Source organism: Micropterus salmoides, unplaced genomic scaffold (genome assembly GCF_014851395.1).
Source record: "Micropterus salmoides isolate LMB-PRFRI ecotype aquatic unplaced genomic scaffold, ASM1485139v1 Ms_hic_scaffold_2, whole genome shotgun sequence".
Taxonomy (NCBI): domain Eukaryota; kingdom Metazoa; phylum Chordata; class Actinopteri; order Centrarchiformes; family Centrarchidae; genus Micropterus; species Micropterus salmoides.
The window spans coordinates 42,781,198-42,808,419 of record NW_024041150.1 but is presented as its reverse complement, the minus strand read 5'-3'; the positions used below and the strand labels follow the sequence as shown (position 1 = coordinate 42,808,419).

General features: G+C 44.5%; 2 long non-coding RNA genes across 3 annotated transcripts; one reads left to right on the top strand and one right to left on the bottom strand.

The window, feature by feature from the left end:
• Window positions 1–7,190: 7,190 nt before the first annotated feature.
• LOC119911686 lies at window positions 7,191–23,507 on the bottom strand. The gene is made up of 3 exons (XR_005445970.1): window positions 23,424–23,507; window positions 17,160–17,163; window positions 7,191–7,208 (listed from the first exon to the last, which is right to left on the bottom strand). It is a non-coding gene; the product is annotated as an uncharacterized LOC119911686 (long non-coding RNA).
• On the top strand, window positions 12,617–23,491 carry LOC119911664. Of its 2 annotated transcripts, none has more exons than XR_005445946.1 (3): window positions 12,617–12,772; window positions 14,822–15,162; window positions 23,380–23,491. It is a non-coding gene; the product is annotated as an uncharacterized LOC119911664 (long non-coding RNA). The 2 variants fall into 2 exon arrangements; XR_005445945.1 differs by lacking the exon at window positions 23,380–23,491 and adding an exon at window positions 15,328–16,485.
• Window positions 23,508–27,222: the final 3,715 nt, after the last annotated feature.

Here is a 27,222-nt window from a genome sequence, read left to right as displayed (position 1 = left end):
GTTAAAACCATTATTAATTAATAATACTAAAAAAAGTTAGTGTCAGGATTTCACACTTACCTCCGACCCGACGATAGAAGTGTGAACAGTTCGTGTTGGGGGTGGGTGGGATCCTTGATAGGGGGCAGCTCTCCTGTGGACTGTGATGGGAGATGCTCTGCAGGGAGGGTAGTGGAGTCACCACTTTCTGCAGGTGATGCAGCTGGTCAGGATCCTCTCAACAGCGCGCCTGTAGAACCTGCTGAGGATCTTAGGTGACATACCAAACTTCCTCAGTCTCCTCAGGAAGTGCAGCCGCTGTTGAGCCTTCTTAACCAGCTGTGTGGCGTTCAGTGTCCAAGTGAGGTTCTCGCTGATGTGAAAGCCCAGATATTTAAAACTCGCTCTACCTCAAGTGAACAGTAGCTGACGAGGTCTCCTCTCCCTCCTCATGTCCACTGTTGCCTCCTTCGTCTTGTCAGTATTAAAGGTGAGGTTGTTGTCCTCGCACCACGCCACCAGGCTGGCCACCTCCCTCCTGTAGGCCGCTTCGTCCTTGCCAGTGATGCGTCCTATCACTGCGGTGTCGTCCGAACTTCAGTATGATGTTGTCCTTGTGGGAGGCAACACAGTCATGAGTGAACAGGGTGTAGAGGATGGGGCTGAGGACGCATCAAGGTGGAGCGTCAATGTTTGTTATAAGTTTCCCCACATTCTTATAATTTAAACATATTACAACAGTTATTACACACATATAAGCTTTACTTTAACGTAGTAGAAGTGGGCAATATGGAATTTGTTTGGCAATATTGGTACCAGCAGGCCCTTTGGTGATCATGATTTAATGATATTTTATTATTATTTATATAACAGATTTCATTACCTATTTGAAAAAACACAGTTTGGAAGAGCAATGAGAATTGATTGTATCCCCAAAATGAAATTAAACCAATAACTTAAAAAATATATATATATATCATTCAGTCTATTAAAATGACTAAGATTCCCCAAGTTAAAACCATTATTAATTAATGATACTAAAAAAAGTTAGTGGCATGATGCAGTGTTTCCCACAGGATTTTAAGAGACTATGTACATTAAAGTTAAATCAATAAATTGGTGCAAAATTAAGAGGCTATCTATGAAGATCTTTGTACGCTTGTAAAGAATGTTGTGCTCTGATAAACTACTAATCATAAACCTATTGTAGAGCTATAAATTGTGGTGAAACAGCAACAAAAGTCAACAAATGTGTCGCGGTGGCAGCCCGGCTGTCGGTGAGTGTCCTGTTTCTCCTTTCCCTCACATTCTGGTTTCTCCTGTGCCTCCTCTCTCTCTCTGTGTGTGTGCTCTCTCCCTCCCTGCTCCGGAGCCCGGCTGGCTACCCACACCTGCACCTCGTTTACCTCCATCCCCGGCCGCCGCACCTGCCAGCCATCAGCCTCATCACTGCCAGTATATCTACCCCGGCTTTCCACTCCACCCTCGCTCGATCGTCGCAGCTCTTGACCTGGTTCACTCACCTCTGCCTCCCAGCTCGGCCAGCCGGGCTCGCTCGCCTGCCTCCTCCTCTCGCCGCCTCCACGACACCCCCCCGGCTTCTCCACTCGCACCCCGCCTGGACCCCCGTCTCCGTGTCCTCACCTACCCGTCTGCCAGCCTCCCCCCCTAGCCTCCAGCCTTGTGCCCTCCGTTCCTCCAGCTTCTCGGTTCCCCGAGTCCTCGTCTGCCTCTCCCCCTCCTTCCACCTGCCCTCGCCTCGAGCCTGTTTTTTCCTCAATAAACCTCTTTTTCACCCTCAGCGTTGCGTTTGGGTCCGTTCTGTCTCCCACCGTTACAGAACGATCGAGCGACTATGGACCCAGCACGCTCCCCCTCTCCCCCCCCCTCGACCGACCCCACTCCGCTGGAAGTCATCCGCGCCGTCGCCTCCCAGGGAGCGGTCCTCGATCAGCATGCGGCCCGGCTCCAGTCAGTGTCCGATGCGGCGCTCTGCTCCCTGGGCGAGGAGGTTCGGCGTCTCAGTGCGCGGCTCCCCGACCCCTGCTCCACTCGCCCTCTGTCCCCCTCTCAGTCTCCTCCTTGTTCGCTCTCTGCTGATTTTGTCCCAAGCGTCCCAGTAGGCGCGTTCTCTCCCCGCGAGACACCCGTTTCCCAGCCTGATAAATTCTCTGGCGTTCTGGGCGCGTGTGACGGCTTCCTGGTTCAGTGCGCCCTGGTGTTCAAGAGGCAACCAGTGTCTTTCCAATCCGACGAGGCTAAGATCTGTTACATCGCTGGGTTACTCCGCGACCGGGCTTTGGCCTGGTACGCTGCCATCAGTGAGGGCCAGCCCCACGTTCTCTCCTCCTACTCCTCCTTTGTTGAGGAGATGCGGAGAGTCTTCGATCGCCCGGTGCGAGGGAGAGAGACGCCTGGTCGCCTCCTCTCCCTCCGCCAGGGTGATCGGAGCGTGGCGGAGTACTCGGTGGATTTCCGTATTCTGGCGGCCAACTCGGGTTGGAACAGTGAGGCGCTCCGGTGCGTGTTCCTGGACGGCCTCAATAATCGGATCAAAGACCTGCTGGCCGTTAGGGACGCCCCGGAGGGTCTCGATGCCTTGGTCGAGGTAGCCACCGACCTCGACAACCGCCTGCGGGAGAGAGAGAGGGAACGTGTCGCCCGCGCTTCCTCCTCCCGCTCCAGCCTCACACCGTCTCGGGCCTCTGTCCTGCCGCCCCCCGCGCCCCGATCGGCCATCCCGCCTGTGCTCCCTGCTCCCCCCACACTCTCAGCTCCACCGTCTCCTGAGCCCATGCAGCTAGGCCGAACTCACCTCTCCCGGAGGAACGCGAACGCCGCCGTCTCGCCGGGGAGTGCTTCTACTGCGGGAAGCCCGGTCACTTTTTGTCCACCTGCCCTGTTCGCCCAAAAGCACCTGCTCGCCAGTAGGGTTGGGACTACTGGCGAGCAGGGCCCCCTCCCCCAACCCCCGCGTCCTCCTCGATGCCTCCATCACCTGGGAGAGCATCACCCAGCCTCTCAAGGCCCTGATCGACTCGGGCGCGGACGAAACTTCCTAGATTACCAAATAGCTCGCCGCCTTAAGATCCCCCAGGTCCCCTTAGACACCCCCCTTCACGCCACGGGTCTAAACGGCCAGCCTCTCGCCATCGTCACCCACCGCACTCCTCAGTTATCTCTTCTCTCTTCCGGCAATCACCACGAGTCCCTCGCCTTCCACCTGATCTCTTCCCCTGCCGCCCCTCTGGTTCTTGGTCTCCCCTGGTTATCCTCCCATAACCCCTATATCGATTGGTCGCGGGGGAAGATCAGGAATTGGAGTACTTCTTGCCATTCCTCGTGCCTCCTGTCTGCCCGAGCCCCCGGTGATCCGGTTCCCCCGGTCTCTCCTCCGCTCCCTCCCGACCTGTCCGGGGTCCCCGATGTCTACCATGATCTGGCCCCGGTTTTTAGTAAGAACCTAGCCCTGTCACTACCCCCCCACCGCCCCTACGACTGCTCCATAGACCTCCTCCCGGACGCTCCCCTCCCGTCCAGTCACCTGTACAATCTGTCGCGACCGGAGAGGGAGTCTATGGAGCAGTACATTAAGGACTCCTTAGCCGCTGGCATCATTCGCCCTTCATCCTCCCCTCTTGGGGCGGTTTTTTTTTCATAGCTAAGAAAGACAAGACCCTCCGCCCTTGTATCGATTACCGGGGGCTCAACGCCATTACCGTTAAAAACAAGTATCCCCTCCCGCTCATGGATTCGGCCTTCGAATCCCTCTCCCGGTCCGCCATTTTTACCAAACTGGATTTGCGTAATGCCTATCATCTGGTGCGGATCCGGGAGGGGGATGAATGGAAAACCGCGTTTAACACCCCTCTCGGGCACTATGAGTACCTAGTCATGCCCTTTGGCCTTACCAACGCCCCCGCGGTTTTCCAAGCCCTGGTTAATGACGTTCTTCGCGACTTCCTCCACCGCTTTGTTTTCGTCTATCTTGACGATATCCTGATCTTCTCCCGCGACCCTGCCCAACACACTGAACACGTCCGTCTGGTCCTGCAGCGGCTTCTGGAGAACAGGCTCTTCGTCAAAGCAGAAAAATGTGAGTTTCACTCGCCTTCCGTCCAGTTCCTCGGTTTATTATTGAAAGGGGGCAGCTCCGCGCCGACCCCTCCAAGATCCAGGCGGTCGCGGACTGGCCTACCCCCACCTCCGTTAAGCAACTACAACGCTTCCTCGGTTTTGCAAACTTTTACCGCCGCTTTATACGCAATTTCAGCACCGTCGCCGCCCCCCTAACCCGCCTCACTTCCACCTCGGTCCCTTTTGTCTGGTCTCCAGAGGCCGCTGCAGCCTTCTCTCGCCTCAAGTCCCTGTTCACCTCCGCCCCCGTCCTCACCAACCCTGACCCCTCCCTTCAGTTCGTGGTCGAGGTGGACGCCTCGGACGTGGGCGTCGGCGCCTGCCTCTCCCAGCGCTCCCCCAAAGATAACAAACTGCACCCTTGCGCCTTCTTCTCCCGCCGTCTCACCCCCACCGAACGAAATTACACCGTGGGGGACCGAGAACTGCTGGCCGTTAAGCTGGCTTTAGAGGAATGGAGGCACTGGCTTGAGGGGGCTGAACTCCCTTTCCTCGTCCTGACCGATCATAAGAATCTCTCCTACATCCAAACTGCTAAAAGATTGAACTCCCGTCAAGCCCGGTGGGCCCTGTTTTTTGATAGGTTCAACTTCTCCCTCTCCTACCGTCCTGGATCCCGTAACACCAAGCCTGACGCTCTCTCCCGACTCCATTCCCCGGACGCTCCCCCGAACTCCCCGGACACCATTCTGCCCCGCACCTGCCTCATCGCCTCTATAGTTTGGGAAGTTGAATCCGCTGTTCGCCGCGCCCAGTCCACTGAACCCGGCCCTGGCCTCGAGCCTCCTAACCGCCTCTATGTCCCGTCGAGTGTCCGCTCTCAGGTTCTCCAGTGGGCGCACACCTCCAGATTCAGTTGCCACCCCGGGATGGCCCGTACCCTCTTCCTTCTTCGCCAGCGATTCTGGTGGCCTTCCATGGACAAGGACTGTCGGTCCTTTGTGGCCGCCTGTGAGGTGTGCGCCCGCGCTAAATCCTCCCATCAACCACCCGCCGGCCTGCTCCGCCCTCTCCCGGTCCCCGGTCGCCCCTGGTCCCACATCGCCTTAGACTTCGTCACCGGACTCCCCAGATCCAACGGGAACACGGTCATCCTCACCATCGTCGACCGTTTCTCCAAATCCGCCCACTTTGTCCCCCTACCTAAACTCCCCTCTTCCTTGGAAACCGCCCGCCTCCTCATCAACCATGTCTTCCGTCTACATGGCATCCCTCAAGACATCGTCTCCGACCGGGGGCCTCAGTTCACGTCCCAGGTCTGGAGAGCCTTCTGTCGCGCCTTTGGCGCCACCGCCAGCCTCTCTTCGGGTTACCACCCCCAGACCAACGGACAGGCCGAGCGAGTCAACCAAGACCTGGGAGCGGCACTCAGGTGTGTGGCGTACAGAAGCCCGGCCTCATGGAGCTTACAGATCCCCTGGATTGAATACGCCCACAACTCCCAGGTTTGCGCTGCCACTGGAATGTCCCCCTTCATGAGTTCACTGGGCTACCAACCCCCCCTGTTCCCGTCCCAGGAAGCAGAAGTAGCGGTCCCCTCGGTACGGGCCCACTTCCGCCGTTGCCGCCGCATCTGGAAGGAGACCACGGCCGCCTTACAGCGCACCGCGGCCCGCAATCGCCGGTTGGCAGACCGGCATCGCACTCCAGCCCCCGCCTACCGGCCTGGACAACAAGTGTGGCTCTCCTCCAGAGACCTCCCCCTGCAAACCTCTTCAAAGAAACTCGCCCCCCGGTTCATCGGCCCCTATCCCATCGAGGCCGTCATCAACCCCTCCGCGGTTCGCCTGATACTCCCCCCTCACATGAGAGTCCACCCGGTCTTCCACGTCTCACGGGTCAAGCCCGTCTCCACCAGCTCCCTCTCTGTGCCAGTGGCAGCGCCTCCCCCTCCCCGGATGGTCGACGGACACCCCACTTACACTGTGCGCCGCCTCCTGGATGTGCGACGTAGAGGTCGAGGCTACCGGTACTTGGTGGACTGGGCCGGCTACGGCCCAGAGGAGCGCTCCTGGATCCCTGCCAGTCAAATCCTGGATCCTTCCCTCCTGTCCGACTTCTACCGGGCTCACCCAGACAAACCGGGGGGTCCGCCTGGAGGCGTCCGTTGAGGGGGGGGCCCCTGTCGCGGTGGCAGCCCGGCTGTCGGTGAGTGTCCTGTTTCTCCTTTCCCTCACATTCTGGTTTCTCCTGTGCCTCCTCTCTCTCTCTGTGTGTGTGCTCTCTCCCTCCCTGCTCCGGAGCCCGGCTGGCTACCCACACCTGCACCTCGTTTACCTCCATCCCCGGCCGCCGCACCTGCCAGCCATCAGCCTCATCACTGCCAGTATATCTACCCCGGCTTTCCACTCCACCCTCGCTCGATCGTCGCAGCTCTTGACCTGGTTCACTCACCTCTGCCTCCCAGCTCGGCCAGCCGGGCTTGCTCGCCTGCCTCCTCCTCTCGCCGCCTCCACGACACCCCCCCGGCTTCTCCACTCGCACCCCGCCTGGACCCCCGTCTCCGTGTCCTCACCTACCCGTCTGCCAGCCTCCCCCCCTAGCCTCCAGCCTTGTGCCCTCCGTTCCTCCAGCTTCTCGGTTCCCCGAGTCCTCGTCTGCCTCTCCCCCTCCTTCCACCTGCCCTCGCCTCGAGCCTGTTTTTTCCTCAATAAACCTCTTTTTCACCCTCAGCGTTGCGTTTGGGTCCGTTCTGTCTCCCACCGATACACAAATGTATTTAATGTTATTCCAAAAAACCCTAAATCAAAGAATAGAAAATAGAATAGGTAATTTCCCTAACATGTTGTTGTTGTTTTTCACTTTTAATGGACACACGTAACATGTTTTATACTTTCTGTGAATATAATGCAATTAATCTTATTTCCATACTGTAAACACGCCTTATTCTGAAAACCGGACGTTGTCGCATGTGTATCCTCGCGCTAAATTCATCAAGTCCGACCTTGTTTGATAAATAATGTAGTATGTTGTATGTGGTTCTCGTACGGCGTAACATGAAGACTTCACAGCCTCTCTTCATGTAGGACTCTCATACTGCAACACTGACAGGATAAAGTCGCTCACCTGGTCTCTTTCAGTTACCATAAAGGCTTGAATACGTGTGCACTCCAAATGTAGGCGCGGCCAGCTGAATCGCCTTCTCACAGACGAGTGACAGAAACGGACCGTTAACGTTACCGTAGTTACCTCGAAAGTGGTTGTCTCGAGTTGAAACCAACGTGTGCGAGTTTACAGTAGCGCGGAGCAGCGGCTCAAAACACAACGTTAGAGGTCTAAAATGTTATTATGAGGTGTGTAAAATATTTTCGTTTCATTTTGAGACTATGGCGCATTAAATTAGACTATGGCATGATGTGTTTTTGGCAAAGTCCTGAAGGTTTCCAGTAGTTCAACTAATTATGTGGATAATCCGTAACTCGTTTGTAATTCTAAAACGAAAATACCGTTTATCTGTTTTTTGTTTCAAAATGAAAAACCAAATAACCATTTTTGGTGTCAGAATCCAAAAAGGAAAAACCAATTAAAATCGGCCCGTTTTTCGTTTTTGGCAATTCATTTTATTGTTATTTCTTTTTGAACAAAGAATGAAGAGAGTCTGTGAACCGGTAAAACCTTCAAAATAAAAGTAGCCCATGTACCATGTAGTTAGAAAGGTGATTATAGACTAAAACTAAACTAAAATAATTAATTAGTAAAACTAAAGTAGCACTGGCTGTGAAAAAAAAACACTTGAGTTAACTAAAATAAAATTAAAAATAATAAATTAATAACTCTGGCTGTTGGGGAGTATTAAACATTTGTAAGACCATTGGTAACTTCAGATTAAGACAAGTAAACTAATGTTATATGTAGCAGTTAGCCTATTTATTTAAGTTTATATTATTTAATTCATATTTTAGTTTCCTAACATATATAGGCCACCTTGCTATGTGGTAGCTCAACCAGCAGAGGTCACTCTGCCCCCTTCTGTGTAAGAGTCCTTCTGTGGCGCCAACAGACAATAAGGGTTTGACCTTTTAACTTGTGTTTATATCAAAGAGAAGGCTGCACTGCTCCCAAAGGAAGCTGATTAAGTAATCACTCTCTCTTCAAATAAATGCTGGACTGTCAGGACAAAGCAGAACACCACTCCTTCCTGCAGCACCATAAAAAGGGCCCTGTTGTCACTTTCAGATATTTACATCATGATTCATGGTAAACACACCTTGTAATTGTGGCACCGTGTTTGTAAATAAGGATGATGTCAACTTATGTCTTAATACACATTATATACAGTAGACTAGTATGTACAACAGTACAGTGAAGCAGGGCTCTGCAGTGCAACTCTTTCACTCATATGCCCATAAATGATTTACAAGCACAGTGGGTTAGTGAAGACTAAAACCTACTGTAAATAATGTTATATTATACCAATAGTCATTTATACTAGCTCCTCCTCCAGGCTGTGGTTAGAGCCTCTTCAGCGGACAGATGTAGATTTAGTTAAAAATCTACAACTTTTGTAGGATCATGTCGACCTTTCAGATCCAATAGTCTTCACATCATACAGCGGTCATTGCACACAAGGAGAAGGAGCTCAGGCATAATATATAAATATGTATATAATACATTTTTATAAGTTAATTCTGTGCTACTTCAACAGATCCATGATATAATCTCATTTTAACCCATGGGATTTATTTATTTTTACAGAGCATTTCTTTACAAGAGAGACCTGCATTTCAACTGGAAAGGTGATTTATAAAACATCTAAATTTAAAAGGTCAGGTTTTGGGTAGTTTTATTAGCTACACAAGTGCAAACAATAAACCAACAAGATGTTAATGCAAATGCTGCAGAGATGCTAAAGGATAAAAGCAAACTGTTACAAAAGCACAATTGCCACCAGAATGTCATGACCCCCCCCCCCCAGACAGGTGTGCTGCACCACCTAAAGACAACAAGTCACACACAAGACAACATACAATAAGGCTCAGTTAAAGGTCCACACACACACACACACACACACACACACACACACACACAGGGAAGAGGGGCTCCCACAGCTCCCTGATCACAAAGCATCAAGAGAGATCCTGAGCGCTCCCTGAACATCAACTCTTAATGAGGTGTGTGCCGCTACTGGAGAGGCAGGGTGGAGCTTACCTGAGAGGGTGAAACTAGATTACATTACCAGGCCGAAAGCTTAACCATCACATCAAGAAAATGGATAACCACACAGGCTAACTAATTCACTGATATACAAGCTTAAATTTAAACAGCTAGCCTTGTTATCAAACTGGAACCATCGTTAATATTTAGTTTTATCAGAGTTATTAAGCAGCTAGCTATCAATACACAAACACGGTCGTTTATTTGTTTGTGTTTTTACTAAAGGGGACCGGGGCCAAACTCCCCTAAACAGATGAGAAAGTCTGAGCATTTTGTTCAGTCTTCTCCAGAGCAGCCTTTACTGCCAGTTAACAATCTGAGGGGTCATCAGTCAGATGAACACCGAGCTTTATGTGGACATTAAGCCATTAATTCAGAAGAAAAACCTTCTGGATATTCACTCTGTCACATCACAGAATACCAACAGCAACTTCTAACGACATTTTCTCACATCTGATACAGACTCAGAGCAGGACTGAGTTCTCTTCCTCTTAACATATCAAACATGTCCCACAAAACAAGCAACAGGCAGCACTGAATCAATCTGTCCACACACGTCCCTCACACTGTCTTAATGTTGCAACATGTCTGCAAGGATAACCAGAACCACACTGACAGTGCTGGACATAGTTTTGAAAACAAATTGCAACAAACACATAACCCACCAAATGATCAGGAACATTAACTCGATCCAGTTATCATCACATATTACACTCAGCCTCCAGGAAATAGACAGGATGGCCAAGTAAACAGCAGATTTCCCCTCAAGTTTTTCCTTTAATGCTCACCAGGTTTCACACATAAGTAGGCCTACATAACTGATGAGGACTACAGGCTGCATTAAAAATATTTAATCTACTTGACTAATATAATAAGTATATTACACTGGCAAAAAATGCAAAGGAAAATAAAAAGTTTACACCTCCACAGATTTGTTTTGGAAGAGTTTTGTTTTGACACATAACAGCAGATGGTGGAAGCTGAGAGTTTTTAGCAGCTATAGCAGCACAGAAAGAGAAGCTGGAAGGCAGGTGAAGTTCTGCACACCCTTCAAACTCAGTGATCAGCTTCCTCTGGTCGCAGTGCAGCCTTCTCTGTGATATAAACACAAGTCAAAAGGTCAAAAACCTTGTTGCCTGTTGGCGCCACAGAAGGGGGCAGAGTGACTTCTGCTGGTTGAGCTACCACAAAGCAAGAAGGCCTATAAAATATGTTAGGAAACTAAAATATGAATTAATTAATATAAACTTAAATAAACGGGCTAACTGCTGTCCTAAACTACATATAACATTAGTTAACTTGTCTTAATCTGAAGTTACAGGTCACCAATGGTCTTACAAATGTTTAATTCTCCCTGTCAGCCTAACAGGTATTATTTTATTAGTTATTGTTTTTATTTCAGTTAGCTAAAGTGTTTTGTTTTTTTTCACACCCAGTGCTACGTTAGTTTTACTAAGAAAACGTTAGTTTAGTTTTAGTCTATAATCACCTTTCTAACTGCATGGTACATGGGCTACTTTTATTTTGAAGGTTTTACCGGTTCCTAGCCCTTCTAAAACAGGAATAGACCACGTGACTTGTTTTTGGTTTATAACGAGAAACGAAAGTTCACAGACTCTCTTCATTATTTGTTCAAAAAGGAACAACAATAAAATAAATTGCCAAAAACAAAAAACGGGCCGTTTTGAATTGGTTTTTCGATTTTTGATTCTAACACCAAAAACGGTTGTTTGGTTTTTCATTTTGAAACAAAAAACAGTATTACAAACGAATTATGGATTATCCAGAGATACCAGACCCAGTACAGTTGGTAGGCTAATATAGGTTAACCTGAGAAATTATTGTGTGTGCAGAGTTGTTACTGTATAGTTGTTACTATATTTTTAATATTACATTTATATTTAATGTGGTTTCCACCGTAATGAACAAAGCTGTTTCCTCTTTCTACCAGCAGGTGGCAGGATTTAAATGAAGGCCTGTACTGTGTCTTTATAAAACGTTTATAAATGTATTTATTGTTGCTCATTTCATTTGGTATTTGATATCTATGTTTTATTTGCAGCCTAGTTATCATCTTCATCATTCACCCTCAGCCCAGAGTTAAACCTGCATGCCCTTCTGCTCTAACCTGGTTCTAACACTGCTGTCAGCTTCTCAGCAGCTCTGACAACAAACTCACATCAGAAATGTCCTAATGTCACCATCTGGCCAAAAGAAGGATTTACCATTGTGCTATATCCTGTGTGAATCTTTCTTCTTCAAATACATATTAGTGTTTATAACATACAACACTCCCATTGTGTCATGCAAGGGAAGAGAATCCATACAAGTCTTTCCATACAACATTTATTCAACATATAGAGCACATACATGCTTTCAAAGGCATTGAATGTACAACCTATGGCTGCAGAACATTGACCATTGACCAGGTAAGAACATTTTACGAGGTACTCAAAAGAAAGTCCAAAAACATAATTACATTATTAAAAACAGGCTGTCAACGCTGAAAATGTCTTCTCAGGACGTCAGTCAGGCCTCTGAGGCCACATTTAAAATGTGGCTTATATTGTCTGCTAACAAATACAAACAAAAAACAAAGTTAAAATATAAAAGACTACTTTGGCTCTCTGGCTATTCCTGAATACTTACTGTGCCTTCAGCTATAATATATCATGATACAGTCTGCAGTATTTCTCATGTGACTCCATGATAAGATTAAATCCCAAATGTGGAGGCAAAGTGTTTCAGCTGCTGTTGAACTCAGAGCTGATCAGGAGCTTCAAACTGACTGATTCTTTCACTTTAAAAAGGAAACATGATGATGAGTGTGTTTCAAAGAAATGGTTTCATTAGTGATCACACTGGAAGGATTCTCAGGAAACCAAACAGACAGTAGCCTGGAGCTGAGCTTTCACTGGACGTTCAGCTAATTTAAGCTGAAAAAACTGAGAGATAAAGATTTATAAAGCAGGAAGTGTTTCGTTACAACAGAGGAGCAGCTGCCTCCTGTCCTCCATCTTTACTAAACAGTTTCAATATTTACTCAACATTTAAACACTTTAGGCCTCCTCTACACCCGATCAAAATAGATCCATTGGTTAGTCTTTATTTTTCATTTATGTATTTACTTTAACTTTAGTCTTTGACCCACACCGCTGAATGCTGAAGCCCTAAAGCGTATCTGTTGACTTCATGTTTCTCTCTGGATCTTTGTGTGAGATCAACACAGTCATAACCGCCACAAACGGGAGGAGCAGGATGTGAGCCAATCACTGACTGACACATGCGCATTTAGCCAATCATGTGTTGAGACGCCCTCTGAAACGCACTATAAACACAACCGAATCTGCTCACAGGAGACAAAAAATAGAAACATGAATTTCCCGAAACAAAGAGCTCGAGCTTCACTGCTGAGAGCAAAAACCCAGAACTGCACCAGCAACATTTCGTTCAGTTTTTTCCTCAGAAAGCAGCAGTTTCTGCCTGAAGGGAAGATGTGTGGGTGAGTAACTCAGCTTATTGACCGACCGTGACACAATTAAAACATGTAGGCCTATTCTGTTTTAGGCCGCAGATTTCTAGAAGTGGCGCAGATTCTAGTTTCAAAGGGACGCTGAGGCCTAAAAAGTGTATAGCTGTTGTTTGTGTGAACAGTATAAACAACTTGTTGGACAGAACCATTCACATTTACTTTAAAATATTTAGTGTAGTGTGAACGTGGCGGTCATGTAACCGTAGAGCAGAGGAGATTTTCCACCAGCTTTCCACCAGCCTCTCACTCACACAGCTTTGCGTGATTGGCTAACGTCACCCTTAACCATATAAGCAAACTAAACCAGCCAATCAGAGGCAGAGAAACTGCTTCAGTACCTCCTGCAGAAAGGGATCCGATTTCATGGCCATCTGTCGACATGTTACTGGCTTTCTGTGGTTTTCCGCATGTCGACGATTGAGCTGCTTGTTGTTGACTCACAGTTCAAACCTGCACGAAAACTCCATTCATGCCATAAAATGTGCTCAAATAATGTTTGAAAGACTGAATCTCAACATTTAGGCTACTGAAAACCTTTTGCGCCCACATCACAAATGGTGTGCGGAAAATGACAGTGTCTGTAGTAGGCCTGAGAAAGCTATACTAACCTGAAATAGATAGATCATATTCAAATTTAGTATTTCAATACCCCTACCAAACTGCTCATAATATTCAGCCTCCCATAAGAAAAATAAAGAGCAAATAAAAAATATTAAACGCATTTCAAAGCAGTAAGCAGGCTTATCCTGCTGTACTGTAAAAACCTGTAGGCAACAATAGTCTAAGGCTTTTAATCAGTCTCTGTAGGATTATATCGCTATAGTGAAGAGTTTCTCCACATCACCGCTGCAAACAGAAAGCAGCCTATTGGCCTCTTCACACTTTAGAGCTCTAGTTCACTGAAAACTTTATTCTGTCAACATGAGATCAAAATAGATTCATTAGTTTATATATTTATATTAACTCCTCTTGTCTTTGGCCAAACTGCAGAATGCAAAATCCCTGAATTTTGACTCATGTCCTTCAGTGAACCCAAACGTGCTGTGAGATCAGCTGACTCAGCTGGTGACGTGCTGTGAGATCAGCTGACTCAGCTGGTGACCGCTACGTCACTGCAGCAGCACCAATCATTCACTAGTTTCGGCCTCAGTCACGCAGTCATAATATCCAGGATTCACGCAGCTAACACAGTAACCGCAGCAGCTTCACCTCCTCTCTCATGGAGAAGTTTGTGGTCCTGCTGGTCCTTCTGTCTCCAGCAGCTTCTGGTAAAGACGAGTTTGTAAAATGTCATCTTGTCCTAAAAGGTCTTCATGTGTTTATAAATCGTCGAGTTTCGAGGTTGGATGCTAACGTTAGCTTGTCTGCAGCTACAGTCATCGATTTAGCTTCAGTGTGGAGGAAAATGCCAAAGAAAAAAATGCGATCAATCATCTGATCGCCTTGATTACTCTACCGAGGCTTCCAGCTTTGAAAACGTCTTTATGATATTTACGGTTTTAGGCTGTTTTAATAACTTTAGCCTGGCTAGTTAGATTTAGCTGCTAAATGGCTAATTTAGCTTCTAAGTTTGGCCATCTTGCAGATCATCCCAAAGCTCTTTTGTTCTGAGGAGCTATGAAAGTCTTTTAATTGCACTCTGAAAAATCCATGGCTGGAACTGCTGGAAGAGTGATGTGTGGCTCAACAGACTTCTCTCTTTGGTGTGAGCTGCTTGTTTTTGCCTGCATGTTCTGAGTCATCCTGTTCAGTATTAAAACTTCTCTGTGTTTGTTTAATCTGAAGGTAAATTTCTTTCCTGCAACAAATAACCAATTTCAAACTAACTTCACCTCGGTGCAGTCCCCTCAAGATAATATTACTGTGGAGTGTGAAATTTGTGACACAACAATGTTTTTCTATCGTCAAACGATTAATATGTGGTCATATCGCACAGTACTGGTTCTCACTGTATCGTCCTGTGGAGTCCTTTTTGAAATGTAATTACTTTTTCTCTCTGGATGTTTTTATTGTTTTTAGATGTGGTACGAGTGAAACCTGGAGATGATGTCATTCTGCCATGTCAGGCTGGTGAAGCCTCCATCATAGCTGTAGAGTGGAGCAGACCTGACCTGGAGCCAGACTACGTCCTCTTTTACAGAGATGGCGTTCAGTTAAAACCCAGCAGCATCCATCCTTTAAGGACCGGGTGCAGCTGGTGGACAGAGAGCTGAAGGACGGAAACGTGTCTTTAATTCTGAAGAACGTGAGCAGCAACGACGCTGGAACATACGAGTGTCGAGTTGCAACAGGAGGTTCAAGACGTCAGAGAGCCGACATTGATGCTGAGCCAATCAGAATCATCCAGCTGGAGGTTTCAGGTGAGTTTGTGGAGGTCAGTGTGTCTGTGTGCCATGTTGTAGCTGCAGTTTATTCCATGTTGATTCTGAGAGTCAAACATGAGGAATATAGAAGATATAGAAGAGTAAATGGAGGCTGTTCCACTGTTCACTCATTTCCTGACTAATATGCACTTTGATCTTCAGGGTCCAACAGCGGAGACGTCGTGGAGGGAAACTACGGACTGGGAGCACTGATTTTGTTCGGGTTTGTTTAGCTGCTGCTGTTGGCTGGAAATGGAAAAGACATTAGAACAAGAAATCAGGACAGCCTGCTGCTGATGACGCAGTGAACGACCTCTGATCTCTTTCCACCACATGTTTCATACATTCAACATGATTTTCAGTCTTTCTGTGGGTGTGAATATGTAAATCTGGCCTTTGAGGCAAAGGGACCATGATGATCTGCTCATCAACGTGAAAAAATAATGTTGGAGGGTTTGCGTACGCGTTGATCCTGAGAGTTATCTTGTCTGCATATCGTTGCCACTTTATTGTTGTTGTGCCATAAACATAAAGTGCAAATACCTCTACTTTGTCCGTCAGTACAGTCGGCCGACTTAAGTTCCTGCCCACCACATCTGAACACTTCAGAGCTGCCTGTACACTAAACAGCTTGCCTCTGTAGCCGAAAGCTGTTGTTCTTCTTGTCGATGTACTGTAGCACAGGCACCAACTGACAGTGGGTGGAAATGTCAGTTGTTTCGTCTGCCTGAATATTTTTTACTTCCTCCAGAATGTAATCTTTGATAACTGACAGCATGCAGTCCAAAAGTTCGTTTTGCACAGTCTGGTGCCTTTAAAAAACTGTAGCTGTCGTAAGGTGCTTCTCACACACAGTCCAGCGATCAACAAGATCTTCTGAAAACGGCAGGGTTGTCAGAGGATGCAGTCTTATTGTGGCTCCACAAGGAAGAGTTATTCTGTGGCCTTTGACAATCAAACATGTCTGACAATAGATTAGAAGATCCATGGTTTGTGTTTCATATCAGGTTCATTTTTACATTTAATCTTTGATCTGTAATTTTTTCTTTTCTTTAAGAGGCTGATGGTGGGTCATAGAAAGGCTTGTGATGTCTGCAAATATTTATATATATTGGAGACAATGATGGTTAAATATTTTACTTTGAAAGCTGCTTCGGTTTTTCTCTGTTTGTAAAGGTCTATTCATACTCAGCAGGTTCTGGTATGAGTTGACTGTTTCCTGTAAGCCATTTATATTAAATTTTTCATATGTACAAAAAATTTGTTTTCTGTGACTTTCTGTTTCTACCTGAATGTTGAAATAAACTGTAGGTTACCTGAGCTGTTGATTCAGATGTCATTACTTCCAACACGGTATACAACACACCTGAGCTCCTTTCATGAGGTGGGTCAATATCACTCGCCTTTGGCGTCCTCAGAATCACTCAAATTGTAAAATCCCACGTGACGTAACTTCAGTGTAATAAGTGGTTCAATTAGACAAAATTAAAATGTTTTATATGTAATTATGATCTTTAGCAAGTTCGTTCATAAAACAAGTCATTTTGATAATTTGTTTAATTTTCACATTGTTTATAGTTGGAGGTTGTCAAGCTTAACATGTCCACCCTGTCATTGTGAAATATTAGAAATTCAACATTTGCTAAACAGTACAGATACAGTGGGTACGAAAGTATTCAGACCCCTTTAAATTTTTCACTCTTTGTTTCATTGCAGCCATTTTCCAAAAATCAAAAAAGTTCATTTTATTTCTCAGTAATGTACACTCAGCACCCCATCTTGACAGAAAAAAAACAAATGTAGAAATTTTTGCAAATTTATTAAAGAAAAACTGAAATATCACATGGTCATAAGTATTCAGACCCTTTGCCGTGACACTCATATTTAACTCAGGTGCTGTCTATTTCTTCTGATCATCCTTGAGATGGTTCTACACCTTCATTTGAGTCCAGCTGTGTTTGATTATACTGATTGGACTTGATTAAGAAAGCCACACACCTGTCTATATAAGACCTTACAGCTCACAGTGCATGTCAGGAAAGGGTCACTAGGTGTCAGACTAGGACCATGATGGGGAAAATAAACGACCTGCAGCACTGCACGTTTCATAAAGTTCCTTCATGTTACAACTTGCTTAAATGTTCTTGTGTAAAATATTTTCTGAAACAATCATCCCATCAGGACAAGTTAGATAACCTAGAGATTCTCCTTTTGTCTGCAGACCTGAAACATCAGCACGATGAAGATGCATCATGTCACGTGTTTACAGGCTACAGTATATGTTGCAATCAATGTGCCACGTTTAATAACCTCTCTATTTTGTTTTTAAGCTTTCCACACTATGATACTGGCTGAATTAACATGTTTCTCACTCTTAACGAGTTTTATTGTGCATCCTTCTCATGGGTGATGTGAACCTTATAAAGTCTTTGGCAATTATCTGTTTGTTCTTGTTCCCTTTCAGATTGAGTGGTCCCTCCTGCAGCATGTGGTGTGTCAGCTGTCCCTCTTTCACACTTTCATTACTATCATTAATGTCTTTCTTCACTCACAGTAACAGCTCACTGGAGCTGCTAGATTGTGTTGCATATTGAACTTTAATTTGTGCACCGTGTTAAATGTAGAAACTTTAGTTTGCTGTTACACCACAGCTGATGTGTTGCCTGTGTGAAGGATTCGATTTTGGTGGGTCTGAATGATGACAGGAGATGAATATGAAGAATATAAAACAAGTCCGACAGCAGATCCAGCTGTTGTGTCTCAGGTTAAATTGAGCGTTCAGTATCTCATGTCAGCTGACTGAGTGTAAACATCCAGATGACAGAGCTGAACACAGTTTAGTCTAAGCTTGTACTCACTTACATCCGCGGGGGTATCCGCTGACTTTAACATGATGCCTGCTGGACTTCAAACAAGGCCTGCTGGATAGAAATTGTGTCCGGCTGGCGCTGCAAAACTACCATGTCACATGACCTTAAAACCTCGCGGGAGACGAACCAAGAAGACGACCACCGACCGTCGTTTAACAGTGTGTGTAGCCTATTTTACTCACAGGAGGAGAAAAATAGAAACGTGAAGTTCCCGAAACATCTGCTGGACGACAGAAGAGCTCGAGCTTCACTGCTGAGAGCAAAAACCCTGAGAGTTACAACAGGAAACATCCAGAACTGCACCAGCAACATTTCGTTCAGTTTTTTCCTCAGAAAGCAGCAGTTTCTGCCTGAAGGGAAGATGTGTGGGTGAGTAACTCAGCTTATTGTATTATCAGTGTCATCAATGTAATGACAGAATAAAATCTACAGGCTACACTGTGGACATTAAGGCAGCTGTCAGGTTGGCAAGAGTTGCACTGAAACAGTGTGGGCTACATTACTGCAGTGATCACTGTTTACATCAAACTAAGATATGAAGCTGTAACTTATCAATAATCAATCACCTGTCATGATTAGTCTCACTGATGGAGCAGTCCTTGGTTATCATGTTGGAGATGAGGATGATTGTGGTGCATTAATGTGAAATGAGAAAGAATTTTTAATGTAAAATAGACGTCTAAAGCTTTACTGTCAGTTTGAAAATGAGACACATTTTCAACTGTAAATCACCAAAATAACAAATTATGGATCAGACTGGGTTTATCATTTCAGGTTTCATGAATAAACTGTCTGATCAGTTTGATCCGTATTTTCATTTTTTAGTTATTATCACCAACATTTTGTCGTCTGATTCAACATATTTAATTTATGTAATATAGGAGGATTCCAGCACTTTAACATTAATTTAAAACAAGTCTGACAAATAATAAAAAGTAATACTGTTAACTTACTGATCTTTCCTCCACTCCTGTTTTGGGGATAAATATCAATCATTCATATTTCTAGTGCCACTTGATTAAAATGGAGGTGAATCATAATATCTCCATTGATGATGATTTTGGGTTTTTTTTTCATCCCATGCACGCGCTTCCATCAGGGGTGGGAGAGAAAAAGATGCTCAGATGCATCGAGATGCGGAAGATTCTGAATAAAGTAACCTGTGATTGTGCAGCGTAGGTCACAGTGTGACCATTAATAAAGTCTGCTGTTTGCCCAGCTGCTGGAAAAGTGAAGGTTAGCGCTTGGTAACATCTACCTGTAACTTACAACTTGCATTTTTTTTGCAATGTGTAAGACTCTAACGGACTGTGCTTAATGCAGATGTGAGATTTATATCAGAGTTTTGCAAGTGTAAATGAGACGTTGAGTTAAACAGAACATCACTTTGTATGCTAATGAGGATCAGAATCAGTAGGCCTAGTTCGCACCCTGTATGAAGGCGAGTGGAGGAAAATATTCTGGCAGTAAATGTACGGTGTCTGTTACCGTGTGTTCTCAAGACCAGGAAAAGTCTGTTGTTTCCCACCAGCTGAAACAGAGCAGGGAAGCAGCAGCTACATAGCTGCTATGTAACTTAACATTGGCTCAATTTATAGAAAGTAACTGGAAGCTGTGTTTTATTACTGCCTACTTGTCCAATGTTGAGAACATCAGGTACAAACTTAGCCTAAACTGACGTAGCCTGCAGCTCTGTCCTGTAGAGACTGATTCAATTATTTTTCAGTCTGAAAAGGTGGTTTTTGAAAACAGAGGACGTAGGTGACTGGAGGAGCTGAGGTTAGTAAGGCTAATTAGTGATGCAAACTAGTCCTTTTAAGCTAATGAGGTGTTTCTTTTTGGATTTTAATGTGAAAATAAAATGCACCTCAGAAGGGAGGAGGTTTCTCATGTTGCCTATTTTTTTATTTTAATGTCTACAGATAAATGTCAAAGGCTGTAAAATGAAGACACAAAAGGCAAACATGAACCGTCGTATCTATAATGATTCTGAGGTCACATTAACTGGGTTTTAGGGGGTGATGCCCAAAACATGCTGTGCCATCACTGTAAAAGCACTGTGGAGCAACAGAACCAACCAATTCTCCAGATCTAACGGTTGTAGTTCCTCCAGTAGACTGATCTTTGGGTGTTGCTTGTTTATTATCTGCTCCAGCTTTTCCAACTATTTGTTCAGAGATATGGTGAAAATAATGGCCCAATATGATGTAAAATTACATGTTTTTCGTTGGAAAACATAAAATTATGGACGCAAGAGCAATGTTGAGACATGTTGTGTTGCTGAGAAAATCCTAGCGGAAAAAACTGACTGCAAAATGCAGAACACCTGAATTTCCTTTCTTTCTTTAAATGTCCTCCAGTGAACCCTGCTGTGAGATCTGCCCACTCCAGCTGTTAAACATACAGTCTATGGTTGAAACTACAGCAGGTCACTTCCTGCATGCTTCACACACACAGTATCCATAAACCGAGCAGAGTTATAGCAGCAGACAGACAGACATCACCTCCTCTCTCATGGATAACTTTGTGCTCCTGTTGGTCCTTCCGTCTCCGGCAGCCTCTGGTAAAGACGAACTTTTATTGTGAAAGACTATTGACCAGTGTTATAAAACCATGTCCTCTTATTCTAGAAAGTCTTCATGTGTTTGTAACATGGCTGGGTCGGTATGTCGAATATATTATACAGGTGCTGATCATATAATTAGAATATCATCAAAAAGTTGATTTATTTCAGTAATTCCATTCAAAAAGTGAAACTTGGATATTATTCATTCATTACACAGAGACTGATATATTTCAAATGTTTATTTCATTTAATTGTGATGATTAAAACTGACAACTAATGAAAATCCCAAATTCAGTATCTCCAAAAATTAGAATATTACTTAAGACCAATACAAAAAAAGGATTTTTAGAAATGTTGGCCAACTGAAAAGTATAAACATGAAAAGTATGAGCATGTACAGCACTCAGTACTTGGTTGAGGCTCCTTTTGCCTGAATTACTGCAGCAATGCGGCGTGGCATGGAGTCCATCAGTCTGTGGCACTGCTCAGGTGTTATGAGAGCCCAGGTTGCTCTGATAGTGGCCTTCAGCTCTTCTGCATTGTTGGGTCTGGCGTATCACATCTTCCTCTTCACAATACCCCATAGATTTTCTATAGGGTTATGGTCAGGCGAGTTTTCTGGCCAATTAAGAACAGGGATACCATGGTCCTTAAACCAGGTACTGGTAGCTTTGGCACTGTGTGCAGGTGCCAAGTCCTGTTGGAAAATGAAATCTGCATCTCCATAAAGTTGGTCGGCAGCAGGAAGCATGAAGTGCTCTAAAACTTCCTGGTAGACGGCTGCGTTGACCTTGGACCTCAGAAAACACAGTGGACCAACACCAGCAGATGACATGGGACCCCAAACCATCACTGACTGTGGAAACTTTACACTGGACTTCAAGCAATGTGGATTCTGTGCCTCTCCTCTCTTCCTCCAGACTCTGGGACCTTGATTTTCAAAGGAAATGCAAAATTTACTTTCATCAGAGAACATAACTTTGGACCACTCGGCAGCAGTCCAGTCCTTTTTGTCTTTAGCCCAGGCGAGACGCTTCTGACGCTGTCTTGTTCAAGAGTGGCTTGACACAAGGAATGCGACAGCTGAAACCCATCTCTTGCAAACGTCTGTGCGTGGTGGTTCTTTAAGCACTGACTCCAGCTGCAGTCCACTCTTTGTGAATCTCCCCCACATTTTTGAATGGGTTTTGTTCCACAATCCTCTCCAGGGTGCGGTTATCCCTATTGCTTGGACACAGAGCTCTGTGAACAGCCAGCCTCTTTAGCAATGACCTTTTGTGTCTTGCCCTCCTTGTGCAAGGTGTCAATGGTCGTCTTTTGGACAGCTGTCAAGTCAGCAGTCTTCCCCATGATTGTGGATCCTACAGAACTAGACTGAGAGACCATTTAAAGGCCTTTGCAGGTGTTTTGAGTTAATTAGCTGTAGTGTGGCTTCTCACCGCCGTGAGTAAACTCTCTGTACAGGAGGAGATTTATATTTTGTGAATATAACATAACAATTTCTGTTAACTTTGACCTTTCACCAAAACAATTTCTACAATAGGTGACATCGCCGTTTCATCGTCATTTCATCTCCTTCCTAGTGTCGTCTATCACTGGTAGAAATAACATATTACTGTACCAGCTATGAGATGTTATACTCTAAAAATCCCTTCAACAGTGAAAATTAAGACTGTCAACATTTCTGTTAACTTTGACCTTTTTGACCAAAACAATTCCTTGATAGGTGACCTCACTCTGGGTGCTTCTCAAGTCTCTTATTTAGTGTCTCCTTGATCCTCACTTAACCAGAAGTTGCCTAAAAGACACAGAACTTTTTTCTGTATTTTTCCACCTGCAAATTGTTATCACAGCAGCAGCTGAGCCGCTTGTGGGCTTGTTAATGACGCAGCCTCTCAAATAACCGAAACAATCATCTACACCCTGTGTGTTCACTGCTGCTTTACCTGGTCCATGCGTAAAATATCCACCGCGACTTGTAACGTCATAGGCTACCAATTCTTTAACCAAGTGAAGTCTGTGCGAGTGAACACGTGAGCTTTTTTAGTGTTATTCCCCATTTATCATTACCCATTAGAAGCAACCAGTGGAAACACTGAAACTCGACCATGACGACACAACAAAATAAACAATGGAGGATAATTGTAAACGATAGACTTTTTCTATCATCAAACAAAATATATATAGTCATATAGCCCTGGTTCTCACTGTATCGTCCTGTGGAGTCCTTTTGAAATGTAATTACTTTTTCTCTCTGATGTTTTTATTGTTTTTAGATGTGGTACGAGTGAAACCTGGAGATGATGTCACTCTGCCATGTCGGGCTGGAGATGTCTTCATCAGAGCTGTAGAGTGGAGCAGACCTGACCTGGAGCCACCAGAGTACGTCGTCTTTCACAGAGATGGACTCTCAAGACCAACCCAGCAGCATCCATCCTTTAAGGACCGGGTGCAGCTGGTGGACAGAGCGCTGAAGGACGGAGACGTGTCTTTAATTCTGAAGAACGTGAACAACAACGACGCTGGAATGTCGAGTTGCAGCAGGTGGATCAAGATGTAAGAGAGCCATCATTGAGACTGAGCCAATCAGAATCTACCAGCTGGAGGTTTCAGGTGAGTTTGTGGAGGTCAGTGTGTCTGTGTGCCATGTTGTATCTGCAGTTTGTTCCATGTTAATTCTGAGAGTCAAACATGAGGAATATAGAAGATATAGAAGAGTAAATGGAGGCTGTTCCACTGTTCACTCATTTCCTGACTAATATGCACTTTGATCTTCAGGGTCCAACAGCGGAGACGTCGAGGAGGGAAACTACGGTCTTTACTACAGACTGGGAGCAGCTTTTGTTCTGGTTTGTTTAGCTGCTGTTGGATTGGCTGTTGGCTGGAAATACACTGCTCAAAAAAATTAAGGGAACACTTAAACAACACAATGTAACTCCAAGTCAGTCACACTCCTGTTAAATCAAACTGTCCACTTAGGAAGCAACACTGACTGACAATCAATTTCACATGCTGTTGTGCAAATGGAATAGACAACAGGTGGAAATTATAGGGCAATTAGCAAGACACCCCCAATAAAGGAGTGGTTCTGCAGGTGGTGACCGCAGACCGCTTCTCAGTTCCTATGCTTCCTGGCTGATGTTTTGGTCACTTTTGAATTTAGTTTTTTTTGTGTTACACCACCGACAGCAGATACAGCTGTTGTATCTCAGGTTAATTTGAGCGTATGTCAGCTGACTGTGCATGGTGAAGTGTAAACATTCAGTTTCAATTACAGTATGACAGAATGAACTGTTTTCAGATCAACACGATGTCAGATTACTGACGATACATGATACCAAAGTCAGACTGGCGAGATCATGTTCACAAGTTTATCTGGTTGCACTGTTGCAGCTGACAGCGACCTCCACTCAGCGCTCCAGCTGAGGGTCAAACACCTCAGACTGTTAAAAACCATCATCAATAGCAGACTGGCCACTGGGAGCACCGAGAGATTTCCTGGTATCTTGAGGAGGTGCTGGCCTGCTGTAAATATAGGGATATGAATCTCTGGGCACCTCACGATTTGATTAAGATTCAGAGGGCTTTGATGCGATTATAAAACGATTATTGATGCATCTCTTTTTTTCTACACAGGATTTCTGGATAGTTACTAAGCATTTAATTTGCACATTATAATCAAAATGAAACCTCAGTAGCTTAAAAGTTGTATTTTGAACCTCAAATTTACTTCACTAACCTCAGCTCCTCCATGGTCACTGGAACTTCCTTTTTTTAACAACCAGTTCTTTCATCTGTAAACTGAATGTAACTATCAGGATGTGCAGTCTGTGTACGGGACAGAGCTGTGCACCAGTTTAGTCTAAGCTTGTACTCACTTCAATCCGCGGAGTTCTCTCTGCTCCTCGTGAACAGACAGGCAGACAAAACGCTCCGAGAGTGAAAACCAGATGCTCTAGTGAACAAGGCAATGCCTTTTGTGAGCTATCCCTGCCGGTACAACTCTATTTTCTTTTTAGGCTAGAAAACATTAATATATATCTAGTAGAAATTATTGAAAGATAGATGTGTTTATTTTTGTGCTGTTTGACTGCGTTTGCATGAACAGGGTGGCCTGGGGTGGAGTTAAATTATTGTGCCAGTCGGCCCCTGATGATCATGACACCAGTAAGACGGACAATATTAACATTTCGACGATTTTTGACCTCTGCAGTGTTTTGAACAGGTATAGACAATGTCACCGACATGCAAGGGCGCCACTTTGTGTTGAAAAGGGATGGGGACATAAGGGCACTGCTTAGGGGTGCGAGACACTTGGCTCACAATATGTGACAATTCACAATATTGGGTTCACAAGAACAAGATGTAAAGATATTTTAATTAAATATTCAAAGATCAAATATATTAGTGAGGAGTCTGTGGGTCCTCCCCCTGGAGATTTTAACCATTAAACACATCATTTCCTGCATTCAGGAGACATTTTCTGCAACAATTTATGGTGGAAATGTTTTTATTAAAGAGATGTAATAGGCGATTGTTGACAATATCTGAATATACCTTAAAATGTATTTCACAATAAAGTCAACACACCTGAAACTACAAAACATGATGGTAATAAAGATGAAATAACCAATAACTGTTGGTTTGCTTATCTGATATCTCACTCTCACCAGCAGCGCACATAGAAGCAGCAGCTGGTGACTCATGACAGAAATAGAGTCATTGGAAAAGGAAAACAGGGTTTTGGACTAATAACTACGACCTCGATGACTGAGAACCTTCACAGATAACTCAGTATGTCACATTTATGAGTCAGTAAGTGTTGAGTTTAGTTCAGTCTGACAGAAACAGAAGATTTATCTGAACTGTCCGTTTGATTGAAACTTTAGCATCTTCAGATTATGAATGAAAGAGCAGCAGTCTGTTCTCATGTTGGTCAGTTTCAACCCACCGACAGTAAAGACAAGGCATGCAGAGAAAACACATCCTGATTCAGACTTGATGAGACTTTACAGAGACGTGAGTGGAGGATGGTAGAAGTTAAAAATAGCTCAGAGCTACTTTATAGGGTTGCAACAACAGATCTGAACACAAGAACTGTAATTCAGTAGAATTAATTTAATGCTACTGTTATGGGCTGATATTTGTGTTAGAATCTAAATTATTTAAATCTGAATTTGAATTGCTTAACTTGAATAATCACATTAAAAAACTGAATTTGAATAGATTAGTTTGAATTTGTATTGTTTAACTGATAATAATTGTATTGGAAAACTGAACCTGAAAAGCATAATTTGAAATTCAATTAATTATTTTGAAACTGACTTCCAATAAATATGAAACTGAATTCACTTCAAGATTCAGATTCAAGGTCAAAGACAGTTCAAGGTCCTTCAGGAAGTCGAGTGCAGATCAAGCCAGCATGCTTTCCAACAGCCAGCAGCTCTCGTGCCTCTTCTCTCCCTCGCCTCTCTGGTCTCAGTCTCCTCGGTTCCCCGTGCCTGCGTTTCCCCGGCATCCACCTCTCCCTCAACTCCAGTCCCTCAACCCCTTCTTTCCCCTAATAAAACCTGTTAATCCCCAGAGTTGCATTTGGGTCCTCTCTGTCCCCACACCACACCCTAACAAGAAACGATGACGCAGACACTCATGTTTGGCTCTCTCATTGGGTCTTATCAACTATGCAAAGCAGAAACACGATGCAAATGACAGAGTTTTTGATTTGGTATTTTATTAAAGCATTTTGTAGTTTGCAAATAACACTTATCTGCCTTCACTTGTACTATGTGTGTCTCCGTATTAACTTTGTAACGACTCCCAGTCCGTTTTCTGCCGCCACCCAGCGAGCAAGAAGTCGTCTAGAATACGTCTGAAAGACGTAATTGTTAGACATCCAGAAGACGTCCTCACAGGAGCCAGAATGAAAGTTTTTTATACGTCTTTTCAGGATGTTGTTTAGACGTCAATTAAAGACGTGCTACAGATGTAATTGTTAGACATCCAGAAGACGTCCTCACAGGAGCCAGAATGAAAGTTTTTTTATACGTCTTTTCTGGACATTGTTTAGACGTCAATTAAAAACGTACTACAGACGTAATTGTTAGACATCCAGAAGACGTCCTCACAGGAGCCAGAATGAAAGTTTTTTATACGTCTTTTCAGGATGTTGTTTAGACGTCAATTAAAGACGTGCTACAGATGTAATTGTTAGACATCCAGAAGACGTCCTCACAGGAGCCAGAATGAAAGTTTTTTTATACGTCTTTTCAGGATGTTGTTTAGACGTCAATTAAAGACGTGCTACAGATGTAATTGTTAGACATCCAGAAGACGTCCTCACAGGAGCCATCTAAAGGCAGAATAAATATTAGACACGTTTTCTTTAGTAGAAATGCCAAAGACTGTTAAGACCCATACTGACATGAAAATCCCATCTGTGAATATTTGGTAGGATCCAACTTTAAAAAATGTTTACTTCAAAATAGTTGCAGAGTTAGTTCTGAGAAAAACCCAGTTACTTAATGTTTGTCGTGTCATGAAACTGCATCTTATCAATATAATTTTAATAAACTGCCTAGTATTTTCCTGTAAACCAAACTGATCACTTGAAGAAATCAATGA